Source organism: Scyliorhinus torazame, chromosome 13, assembly GCF_047496885.1.
Source record: "Scyliorhinus torazame isolate Kashiwa2021f chromosome 13, sScyTor2.1, whole genome shotgun sequence".
Classification (NCBI taxonomy): domain Eukaryota; kingdom Metazoa; phylum Chordata; class Chondrichthyes; order Carcharhiniformes; family Scyliorhinidae; genus Scyliorhinus; species Scyliorhinus torazame.
Window position 1 is genome coordinate 211110117 of NC_092719.1, and position 12306 is coordinate 211122422.

Genomic DNA, 12306 nt, shown 5'->3' on the forward strand with positions numbered 1-12306 from the left:
TTGGAGGTTATCGGTGAAAGAAACAATTGTGACTTGCTGCCTGACAGGAGATCAGATTGAATTGACCCAAAAAATGTTCAATTGCATCTGGCAAACCGGCTAACAGATTCCCGTCCAAACCTCATCATCAGCAGCTTTAAAGAATCACGATGAGGAATTTGATGGGAGTGGGAAGGGTAAAGGAGATCAGAGGAGAAACTAAATCTCAAAGCGGAACAGTGAGAAGAATGGATAAACTGGTCAAATTTGTGTTCTGCTGGCAGACATGCCAGATGTAGTTGACTTCCTTCCAGATCCCCACTTGTTCTATAAATAGTCCATCAATCTGTGTTTAGAACGCAAATGAATTTGGCCATTTTCCACTGTTTTCCTTTTCAGCGACAGAGGATGTTTTCAGAGGCTCCCAGGTCCGTAGTTGGCTGGGAGCCTGAAGATTGTAGTCGTCTTGCAAAGAGCCTGTTCTTATCCCCTCCAAATATCTCCAACTCTCAAAGCCACGAGCTCATTCTCGGGTCAATTAGAAAAGAGAAAGGCTTACGTACGGACTGCCGGATTAGGAGCGGGAGGAGGCCACTTTGTCCCTCAGGCCTGCTTTACTATTCAATAAGATCACTGATCTGTTTATGATCTCAGGTCCACACTTCCACCTACCTCCGATAAACTTTCACCCTCTTGTTGATCAAGAATCTATCTCCTTCCGCCTTAAAAATATTCAAATTCTGCTTCCGCTGCCTTTTGAGGAAGAGAGTTCCAGAGGCTCACCCCCCTCTGAGTGAAAAGGATCCTCCTCATCTCCGTCTTAAATGGGTGAATCTTTATTTTTAAATAAATTGTTGAGCACCTTTCATGACCTAGGTGAGGCACGATCAATTGAACAAAGACTAGAGTTGGATACAACTGAGGCTTTATTGCTCTAAGGTGTGTGGCCTCCCACAGCAGCTGGCGAAATGGCTGCTGAATGGAGGACACGCATATTTATACTCCGCCTACTGGGCGGAGCCAGCAGGCAGGGACTACCGGCAAACCTGTAGTACAGGTCCTACCTTACATCACCTAATACAGGTGCAACAGTGGTTTACCACACTTGGAATGTCCCAAAATATTTTGCAGCCAATGGGGGTACTTTGGAAGTGTAGTCACTGCTATAATCTCAGAAACAAAGGGCAAGATCTTCAGATGTCAGGGTTTCCTACTGTGATAGTCACCACTGATTGTACATTAGATGTAGTAACCGTATTGTAGATGTAGTACGGTAAGGCTCCTTGTACTAGAGGTACGGGGGTAAATCCCTGCCTGCTGGCTCCGCCCAGTAGGCGGAGTATAAATGTGTGTGCACACCGAGCTGCTCCCATTCTGGTAGCAGCTGCAGGAGGCCACACATCTCTGCTTAATAAAGCCTCGATTATTCTCTACTCTCGTCTCGTAGTAATTAATAATGCATCACCAACCCCAAAACCGAAAGGTGTCGATGGCAAACACATTGATTGCGGCATCTTCATAGAACATGGAAGTGGGACTCCTGTACCTCCCTCAGGAGGAGATCCCACTTCAACGAGCTGCTGACCAATGTGGCTGGCTGGCAGCTCTATTGTCCCAGCAGCGCCACTGGGAGTGGTGGCCATTGCTAAGACTACAAGCAGTCTCGCCATCAAGGTGTGGGAGCTCACAGGACCAGGTAGGTGCGCAGTCTTGTTGGAAAGAAGCCCCAGGTGGTCGGGGTCATGATGGCAAGGGCAGGCAGAGAGGGAGGACCTGAGCTTCAATCTTGATCACATATTTATTCCAATCTTTATTTTGCTCTCTGAAAAAATTACGTTTAAATGTGAAGGGGAACCACGGCTTTTAACTTCCTGCTTTGCTGGCCGTGAGAATTCTTCAATGCGATTGGCTGCTTACAATCACAAGCATCACTGTTTTTATACGTCTGGAGATCTGCTTGACTTGGTGCCAGATTCAAACTGAAGTCAGGAAAGAGGAATTTAACATTTCAGAGATTGCTCATTCCTTATGGGAAGCTTTCTCTCAGGCCTCTGAGATTCAGGTTGCAAAACAGGTGATTGTCACTCGCGAACATTCTGTTTTCATCACAAGGGCGGCACAGTAGCAGGGTGGTTAGCACTGTTGCTTCACCGTGCCAGGGACCCGGGTTCGATTCCCGGCTTGGGTCACTGTCTGTGCCGAGTCTGCACGTCCTCCCCGTGTCTGCGCGGATTTCCTCCGGGTACTCCATTTTCCTCCCACAATTCCTGAAAGACGTGCTTGTTAGGTGAATTTGGACATTCGGAATTCTCCCTCTGTGTACCCGAACAGGCGCCGGAGTGTGGCGACTAGGGGATTTTCACAGTAACTTCATTGCAGTATTAATGTAAGCCTACTTGTGACACTAATAAAGATTATTATTGATGAAAAAAAGATAAACCTGGGACAAAATTGAAGAGGGGTCATTCACATATTGAAACCCCCCATACTTTGATAAACTTAATTCTACTTAAATTTAAATTTGAAGTGACCTCTCATCAGTAGGATACTTATCTTTTTAAAAAAATAATCCATTAAGGGGCAATTTAGCATGGCCAATACACATCTTTGGGCGGTGACCCATGCAGACACAGGGAGAATGTGCAAACTCCACACGGACAGTGACCGGGGGCCGGGTTTTGAACACCAGGCCCTTGGCGCCGTGAGGCAGCAGTGCTAACCACTGTGCCACCGTGCCACCCTAACGCAGCACATATCTAATGAGCTTAGGCTTCCTGGCCTCCTCCACTTGCTGATTCTGGCCTCATCTCGGCTTCCCTCCGCTTTATCACATCTCTGGCCACTCCCAGTTCAAAGGAATCTCAAACTAAACTCATGTTCAGAATTTGCATATTTAGATTTATTTTGCAGAATTTCAAGGCCAAGGTATTTTTTTCTAAATGTGGCGACAAGGGGATGTTCACTGTAACTTCATTGCAGTGTTAATGTAAGCTTACTTGTGACAATAAAGATTATTATATGATTATTATGTGGTAAAAGAGTGGTTATTTTGTACCTCAAGAACAGGAGTGTGAACATTATAGTGCCGATGGGTAGCTTGGATGTATAAAAACATTTACGTACATTTATAAAGAACAAAGAACAAAGAAATGTACAGCACAGGAACAGGCCCTTCGGCCCTCCAAGCCTGTGCCGGCCATGCTGCCCGTCTAAACTGAAAACTTCTACACTTCCTGGAATCCGTATCCCTCTATTCCCATCCTATTCATGTATTTGTCAAGATGCCCCTTAAATGTCACTATCGTCCCTGCTTCCACCACCTCCTCCGGCAGCGAGTTCCAGGCACCCACCACCCTCTGTGTAAAAAACTTGCCTCGTACATCTCCTCTAAACCTTGCCCCTTGCACCTTAAACCTATGCCCCCTAGTAATTGACCTTTCTACCCTGGGGAAAAGTCTCTGACTATCCACCCTGTCTATGCCCCTCATAATTTTGTAGACCTCTATCAGGTCGCCCCTCAACCTCCGTCGTTCCAGTGAGAACAAACTGAGTTTATTCAACCGCTCCTCATAGCTGATGCCCTCCATACCAGGCAACATCCTGGTAAATCTCTTCTGCACCCTCTCTAAAGCCTCCACATCCTTCTGGTAGTGTGGCGACCAGAATTGAACACTATACTCCAAGTGTGGCCTAACCTTTATATAGCACCTTTCAAAAACCTCAGGCCATCTGAAAGTTCCTTACAACTGATGAAGTACTTTTGAAACATAGACGCAGTTGTAAACTAGGAAACGGGGCTACCAATTTGCACCAAGTAAGATCCCACAATCAGCATTGAGCTATTGACCAAATCTTTTGTTCTTGATCTTGACCGAGCGATAACTATTGTCCCAGGATGCTGTGGAGAATTCTTCTGCCTCTCTTTGAAGTTGCAATCGCGAGATCTTTTACTTCTGCCAGAGAGGGCAGGTGTATCATCTCATCCTAAAGATGGCATCTCTGAGGTGTCAGCCTGGTGCTGGCGCTCAGGTTGCTAGAGTTGGCCTTCAAACCACATTACTCCAGCTCGGAAGCAAGGGTGCTACCCAATGCACCATGAGGCGTGGCAATGCAGACTGGCACTGCTGACCTGCACAGACCCTTCACCTGACATCAAGCATGATCGCGGCCACAAACAGACACTCCTGTTTGTCCTTGGCACCATCCCTCAGAGTTCACCCTGTGGATCCCTCAGGGCCACATCCTATAGAACCAAGGAGTCGATCTGTATAAATTGCTGAAGGATCTGGTGATTTGTGACTGGAGCTCTGGACAGTGAGAGTTACACTGCCTCTCACAGTGTCAAGGTCAATGACACATCTCAGTTGTGATTACACCATTCTAACTGAAGTGATAAATATTAAGTGTGGGTAACTCATTAAAAGATTTAAATCAGAATTCTTTCCAATTTTTTCTTAACCGTAGTACCAATGTTAAAACTTCCCCCCCCCCCCCCCCCATCCACCTGAACTGTCATTGGTTCATCAGGAGCTTTTTAACACATCACCCATGATGGTCAAGATCAGTGTTTTTCAAACTTTTTTGCTGGGGACTCATTTTCGCCAACCGGCCGACCTTCGCGGCCCACGCCGGCCGACCTTCGCGACCCACGCTGGCCGACCTTCGCGACCCACACCGTTACCTTTAGTGTGACAGGTGAGCCTGCTTGGTCCTCACGATCTCACTTGCTTTGTCATTCAGTGTTACATTTCTGATAATGACTTCAGCCGATGATTCAAGATCTTACTGCATCCATTGAAAAAAGTCAAGAGGTTTGTCCTTGAACCATGCTTAGTCTTCAAATGTCTTTGAAGTTTTGAGGGTTTTAAACTTTCATTTCCCAGTGCTTCCCTGCATTTATCAGACATGAACTCGGAATCCTGATTTGTAGTGGCAGAATTAATAACCCAAACCTCAAGTAATCATCTTTATGCTGCTTTGTTTTCAGCTTCTTCTTCATGGGTTGTTCACCAGAGGCCCGGGAGCTCACACCAGCACTGCTGGCAGCTGCAAAATGGAGGAATCTCCATCACGCCCTGAACATGAGACATCAGTGCAGCGTGACATGCTCTCTGCCGCCGTTCCCGGTGGGAAAACGTCCTCTTTTTCTGAAAAACAAAACTGACCCTGGTTAGTGCGCTGACGTCAGGAGGAGGCCCACCCCGCTAGGCTCCGGGCTCGCGCACTGCTTGATCCGGCACGCATGCGCAGGATGGTCGACAATGGTCGGAATGGATGGGCAGCACGGTCGCACAGTGGTTAGCACTGTGGCTTCAAAGTCCAAGTGCCAAGGTCCCAGGTTCGATTCCCGGTTTGGGTCACTTGTCTGTGCGGGGTCTGCACGTTTTCCCCGTGTCTGCGTGGGTTTCCTCCGGGTGCTCCAGTTTCCTCCATCAAGTCATAGATTATCATAAATTTACAGTGCAGAAGGAGGCCATTCGGCCCATCGAGTCTGCACCGGCTCTTGGAAAGAGCACCCTACCCAAGGTCAACACCTCCACCCTATCCCCATAACCCAGTAACCCCACCCAACACGAAGGACAATTTTGGACACTAAGGGCAATTTATCATGGCTAATCCACCTAACCTGCACACCTTTGGACTGTGGGAGGAAACCGGAGCACCCGGAGGAAACCCGCGCACACACGGGGAGAATGTGCAGACTCCGCACAGACAGTGACCCAAGCCGGGAATCGAACCTGGGACCCTGGAGCTGTGAAGCAATTGTGCTATCCACAATGCTACCGTACAGAAAGCCGTGCTTGTTAGGTGAATTGGACTTTCTGAATTCTCCCTCTGTGTACCCGAACAGGCGCGGGAATGTGGCGACTAGGGGCTTTTCACAGTAACTTCATTGCAGCGTTAATGTATGCCTGCTTGTGACAATAAAGATTATTATTATTATACAAAAAATCTCAAAAGTCCATCCCGGCGGCATTGTTAAAGGCCGGCCGCGGCAGTTGAGCATTCCTCCCTCCATCAGGAAAGCCGCGACCCTCCCGAAACCTGCCCACGACCCACCCGCGGGTCGCGACCCTGACTTTGAAAACTCCTGGCCTGGATTCAGTATTGCTCGTGCCGTTTAGGTATATGCTAGGTATTTTCGCTTAGTTGCTTAGTATGATGCGGTTTTGCGATGGTAGACGGAAACACCCTGGCCTTCGCTGTTTCAATGACAGAAGTGATCCCCTGCTTCCTAGTTCAACTTTTAAAATTCATTTGTGGGATGTGGGCGTCGTTGGCTGGGCCGGAATTTGTTGCCCGTCCCTAGTTGCCCTTGAGAAGGTGGTGGCGAGCTGCCTTCTGGAACTGCAGACCGCGGTGCCTGGAGGTGTTGGTGTACCCACAGTGCTGTTGGAGAAGGAGTTCCAGGATTTTGGTCCAGCGACAGCGAACCTGGCCAAGGCCGAAACAAAATGGCGGTAAGCAGTGTCCGTTCAGCTTCTGAACTGCCCCTGCAACTTCAGTGTCAAGGATGGGCTGGTTTAACTCACTTGGCTGGACAGCTGGTTCATGATGCAGAGCAAGACCAGCAGCGTGTGTTCAATTCCCATTACCAGCTGAGGTTATTCTCAACCTTGTCCCTCACCTGAGGTGTGGTGACCGTCAGGTTAAACCAGCACCATTCAGCTCTCCCCCTCGAAGGGGAAAGTGGCCTCTGGGGCAATGGCGACTGTACCTTTTTTGCTTTACAATATAAACACAAGAGGTTAAGTGTACAAAAAATGCAGCATGCAGATTAAGGCAGATTGGTTCTGTTGAGCTGTCTTACCTCCCCCTGCCAAAACCAAGTTGCCAAAAGCAATTATCATAGAATTTACAGTGCAGAAGGAGGCCATTCAGCCCATCGAGTCTGCACCTGCTCTTGGAAAGAGCACCGTACCCAAGGTCAACACCTCCACCCTATCCCCATAACCCACTAACTTCACCCAAAACTAAGGGCAATTTTGGACACTAAGGGCAATTTATCACGGCCAATCCACCTAACGTGCACATCTTTGGACTGTGGGAGGAAACCGGAGCACCCGGAGGAAACCCACGCACACACGGGGAGGATGTGCAGACTCCGCACAGACAGTGACCCAAGCTGGTATCGAACCTGGGACCCTGGAGCTGTGAAGCAATTGTGCTATCCACAATGTTACCGTGCTGCTCAATCATTTCATTGCTGTTTCTGAAACAAAAGAGAGTACTCGCATTTCGTCAGCACAGGGAGGTCCCAAAGAACTTCTTCCCGTGCCTGCGTGGGTTTCCTCCGGGTGCTCCAGTTTCCTCCCACAGTCCAAAGACGTGCAGGTTAGGTGGATTGGCCGTGATAAATTGCCCTTAGTGTCCAAAAGGTTAGGAGGGGTTATTGGGTTACGGGGATAGGGTGGAAGTGAGGGCTTAAGTGGGTCGGTGCAGAATCGATGGGCCGAATGGCCTCCTTCTGCACTGTATGTTCTATGTTCGAAGTGGGGCACAGTCTATAAATCAGAGCCAAACCTTTCAGGAGTGAAATGTGAAAACGCTCCTCCACACAAACGCTGGTAGAAGTTTAGAATTCTCTTCCACAAACAGCAATTGATGTCAGAGCAACCGTAAGTTTATGGGGGGGGGGGGGGGGGGGGGGGGTTGGGGGTGATGCAGTGGTAATGTTGCCAGACTAGTAATGCCAGGGTCCACGCTAATGCTCTGGGAGGAGAGGCACTTTGGTCGCTGGCAGAATTTTAATTCAATTAATATATTTAATTACCAATTGACTATGAAGCCACCATTGATTGTTGTAAAAACCTTTCTGCTTTGCTGATGTCCCCTTTAGGGAAGAAAATCTCTCATCCTTACTGGTCTGTTCTACATGATTCCAGATCCACAGCAATGTGGCTGACTCTGAACCTCTCAGTTTGAGGGCAGGTAGGGAAGGATAACAAATGCAAGCTTTGCCGGTGATGCCTACATCGCTGGAACGAATAAAATCAATTTAAATCTGATTGATTTTTCTTAAGCAAGAGATTAAGAGATATGGGGTAACAGTATGGTGTTGGCTGTGGCTTGTTGTCTCACACGCTGGGTCAGCCAGACTCCGCACAGGCAGTGACCCAAGCAGCAATCGAACCTGGGACGCTGGTGCTGTGAAGCAACAGTGCTAAACACTGTGCTACCGTGCCACCCCAAACCGATCTTGGGTGTCTGTGTGGAGTCTGCACTTTCTCCCCGTGTCTGCGTGGGTTTCCTCCGGGTGTTCCGGTCTCCTCCCACAGTCCAAAGACGTGCAGGTTAGGTGGATTGGCCACGCTAAATTGCCCTTGCCCAAGGGGTTGGGTAGGGTTGCTGGGTTACGGGTATGGGGGCTTAAGTGGGGTGCTCTTTCCAAGAGCCGGTGCAGGCTCGATGGGCCAAATGGCCTCCTCCTGCACTAAAAATTCTATGTTATATGTTCTTTCAGAAGGTTGGCACAGACTCGATGGGCGGAATGGCCTCCCTGCACACTTACGGCATCCTAGTCTATGCTGTTTGTGGGAGCTTGCTTTGTGCAAATCAGCGTTCCGTACATTTTGAGAGTGACCCCGCTTCAAAAGTGCTTCGCTGGCTGCGAAACGAGCTGGGTCGCCCAGTGGACGCGGAAGGCGCCATCTAAACGCAAGTCCTCCCTCCAAGGTGGGTTAAGGTCGCTGAATGAGGGAGCAGGCTCGAGGGCCTTCTCTGCCCCTATCTCCCTGCGTTTCAAAATGGAACGTTTTTTTATTTTAAATGGAACAAAAATGGAACATGGGAGCATTTATCACAGATCTAACGCTTGGCGTCAGGTAGGGATCCTATTGTATTTGATAATAACTCTCGAATTTGAAAACATTCCCAGGATAAAGAGAGCTGTAATTAAGTTGTGGTTGTGTATATGTCAGAATCCACACACATATATAAATCCCACCTGTAACGGAGTAGGGGGGGGGGGGGCACTGTAATATATTTCTGTGAATACTATTGGCTGCACCCTTTAAGGCAGGACTTGAACACACACCGCACACACAAAGAGGGATGAGACGGAACAACTCGGACTTGATCATATTATTTAACCTCCCCCCCCCCCCCACCCCAGAAAAAAGATTGAGGGGTAGCAGCCAGGAGCCTGGGGCGAGTTAGTTGCTCCACACCAAAGGCTGTGCAATACACAGTCAGGAGGAGGAAGTCATCATGAGGAGCGAGCCAGGAGTGTGAGTGCAACTTCATTCAACAAACTTTCCTGTTATCTGGCGACTTTTGGGAGAACGCAAGAGTTGATGTGACCGTAAGGGACGTGGGCTTATTTTGCAGAACGAGCATTGCCGTTGCTACCGAACCCAGGTAATGTGACCCGCAGCTTTCTGCTGCATTTCTAACGCTTTCTGATCAGCAATCGAATTGATCCTTTAAAAAAAAAATCAGATCCCAGGTTTTTTGTCGTTGCAGAAAGTGCAGGGATGATGGAAAGAGAGTACATGCATCTGAAATGAATTGTGAACAGGAAAGTTTCAATCAGTTTCCACATTCAACCCCATCCCTCCCCCTCCACACACACATTCCAACTTTTGTAAAGTTTTGTCCTCCGGGGCTTGTTTTTTTTTTAGGGATTTCTCAAGTTGTCCCCCCCCCCCCCGCGCGTCAAGCAAGGAGATCTTTGTTAAAATCCAAGAGCTTTGGTTACTTTAAACAGAAAATAAGCCTCACTCACAGGGTTGGAGAGATTTAACCAACCCTGAAATTAACACCGGCTGCCCCAGCAGGTTTTCTCGCCCCCTGTGCTCCCACATGTAACACTGAGGGGGTGCTGCACTGCCGGAGGTGCTCTCATACTCGGATAGGAAGGTTAAACCGGTCTCCTATCCGCCCTCTGATGGGGAATCTTCAAAAGATCCTATAAGACCAGTTGGAGGACGAGCTGGGGACATCATGTGGAGATGCGGGCGTTGGACTGGGGTGAGCACAGTAAGAAGTCTTACAACACCAGGTTAAAGTCCAACAGGGTTGTTTCGAATCACTAGCTTTCGGAGCACTGCTCCTTCCTTAGGAGCACTTTTAATGCGAGTCTTTGCAGGTAATTAAGTCCTGACAGGTCCAAGTGGAGCAACTGGAGAGAGGGATAATCTCAGGTTAAAGAGGTGTGAATTCTCTCGCTCCCGAAAGAGGGGAGTGGACAATGGTCCTTGGGGACCATGGTGACTTTCATTCCGGTTCGAATCTGGAAGTGTGGTGGAGGCAGGTTCAATCGAGGCATTCAATGCCAGAAGCAATAGGCAGTTGATTTTGGTAACCTGGATTAGGTCTTACCTTGTCCCCCACCTCTGTGTGTCAGTTTCTGGTCTTGTATCAGACGTTAGATACTTTCCAAGATTGATACAGGCTGACGGTCCCTCTCGTACCCAAACTCTCCCATCTCAACATCTGGCTGGGTTCAGGTCACCCTTGAAGTCTATGGAGGAAATGTTAAATATTAGCATAACCCCACTCCCCCTGGTGAAAACAGCAGAGGGAAGGGGGCAGTTTACAAGGAGGGAATAGATGATCCAATCTACTCCACTCCCCCATCCAGCCCCTCGAGGGTGTTAACAAGGTTATTTCTGGTAGGGGATAAGGTGCCTTCTCAAACCATGTGAGTGCCTTAAGGCTGATCATGGTCCCAAATGGTAGATACTTGTCATATTTTTCCTGAATTTGGGAATTCTGGTCCTGTGAAACACAGTGTCAAAGAGAATGTGATAAAAGGGAGGGAACAATGAACAACAAAACTCCCACAGGCCATGTCTTGCCTCTGGCTGCACACTCCAATATCACAACAGTGATAACCATTGTCAGAATTCACAATTGCTGGGGAAGTGTGGGGGGGTTTAGACTCATAGAATCATACAGCACAGGAAATGCCCTTCGGCCCATTGCGTCTGCAAAAACAATCACCTAATCTTTCTAATCCCATTTTCCAGCACTTGACCCGTTGCCAAGTCTGCCCTGGGATCGCAAGCGCACATCTAAATACTTCTTATATGTTATGAGGGTCTCTGCCTCCACCACTCTTACAGGCAGCGAATTCCAAACTCACACCAACCTCTGGGTGAAAAAGTTTTCCCTTTCACCGCCTCTGAACCTCCTGCCTCTTACCTTAAATCTATGCCCCCTGGTCATTGATCCCTCCACCAAGGGGAAATGTTTCTTCCTGTCTGCTCTATCTATGCCTCTCATAATGTTATACATTTCAATCATGTCCCCTCTCAGTCTCCTCTGCTCCAAGGAAAACAACCCCAGTCTATCCAATCTCTCCTCAGAGCTAAAACTCCCCAGCCGAGGCAACATACTGCTAAATCTCCTCTGCACCCTTTCCAGTGCTATCACATCTCTCCTAGAATGTGGATTCCAGAACTGCACACATTACTCTAGCCTAACCAATATTTTATACAGTTCCAGCAAAACCTCCCTGCTCTTACGCTCAATGCCTCGGCTAATAAAGACAAGTCTGCCATGTGCCTTCTTAACCATTGTACCTGCTCTGCCACTTTAAGGGACCGTATGTACATGCACACCAAGATCCCTCTGATCCTCAGTGCTTCCCAGGGTGCTGCCGTTTATCATGTATTCCCTTGTTTGTCCTGCCCAAATGTATCACCTCACACTTATCCAGATTGAATTCCATTTGCCACTGATCAGCCCATCTGACCAGCCCATCTGTCTCCAGTAATCTAAGGCTATCCTCTTCACTGTTTACCACCCCATCAATTTTCGTATCTTCCACATGTGTTATAATGTGTTATAAGTGGGGCTTTCATAATTGACTTAATTGATTACGGCCCAATACAGGTGACTACTCACCGCACGATAAGTTAAGACAATGTGAGTGTTGACAATGTGTGCGTTATCTCTAACATGCGACACTTGCATTTTGATTGCGTGCCAAGTGGTGAATGTACAGCAGACATTTCCAATTAGGAATACGTCCAAAGATTGCACAATGAAGGTTTCCACTCTATTTGTGGTGAGTGGGTTAACAGTTCCTGTTTGTTTTGGCTCCAGTTTGGATTCCTTCCCCCCTCCTCCTCTCTGGAACTCCCCTCCCTAGCCTTCCTCTCCTGCATTTGCTGTGCCTAAAGTATTGGGGAATCAAACTTGTTGCAACTCCCTCGGTGTGAGTCTGTGAGGTTTGAAAAGCTGCAGGGATTCTGTGACATCCAGGGTTTTGGTTTTGTTCCCTTTACACTTTCATTTAATTGGAAACCTTGGGCGGGATTCTCCGTAGGCCGACGCTGAAATCGTGTTCGGCGATCGGGCGGAGAATGGATTTTCCCG

The 12306-nt window shown here is 48.2% G+C and overlaps 1 protein-coding gene across 3 annotated transcripts in view; it reads left to right on the plus strand.

The window, feature by feature from the left end:
* The first annotated feature begins 9102 nt into the window (after window positions 1-9102).
* Window positions 9103-12306, plus strand: part of col7a1 (collagen, type VII, alpha 1) — a 404499-nt gene continuing 401295 nt past the window's right edge. For all 3 annotated transcript variants that reach the window (XM_072473023.1, XM_072473021.1, XM_072473022.1), the window contains exon 1: window positions 9103-9339. The gene's annotated coding sequence lies outside the window, so the exon portion shown is untranslated. The remainder of the gene's footprint in view (window positions 9340-12306) is intronic.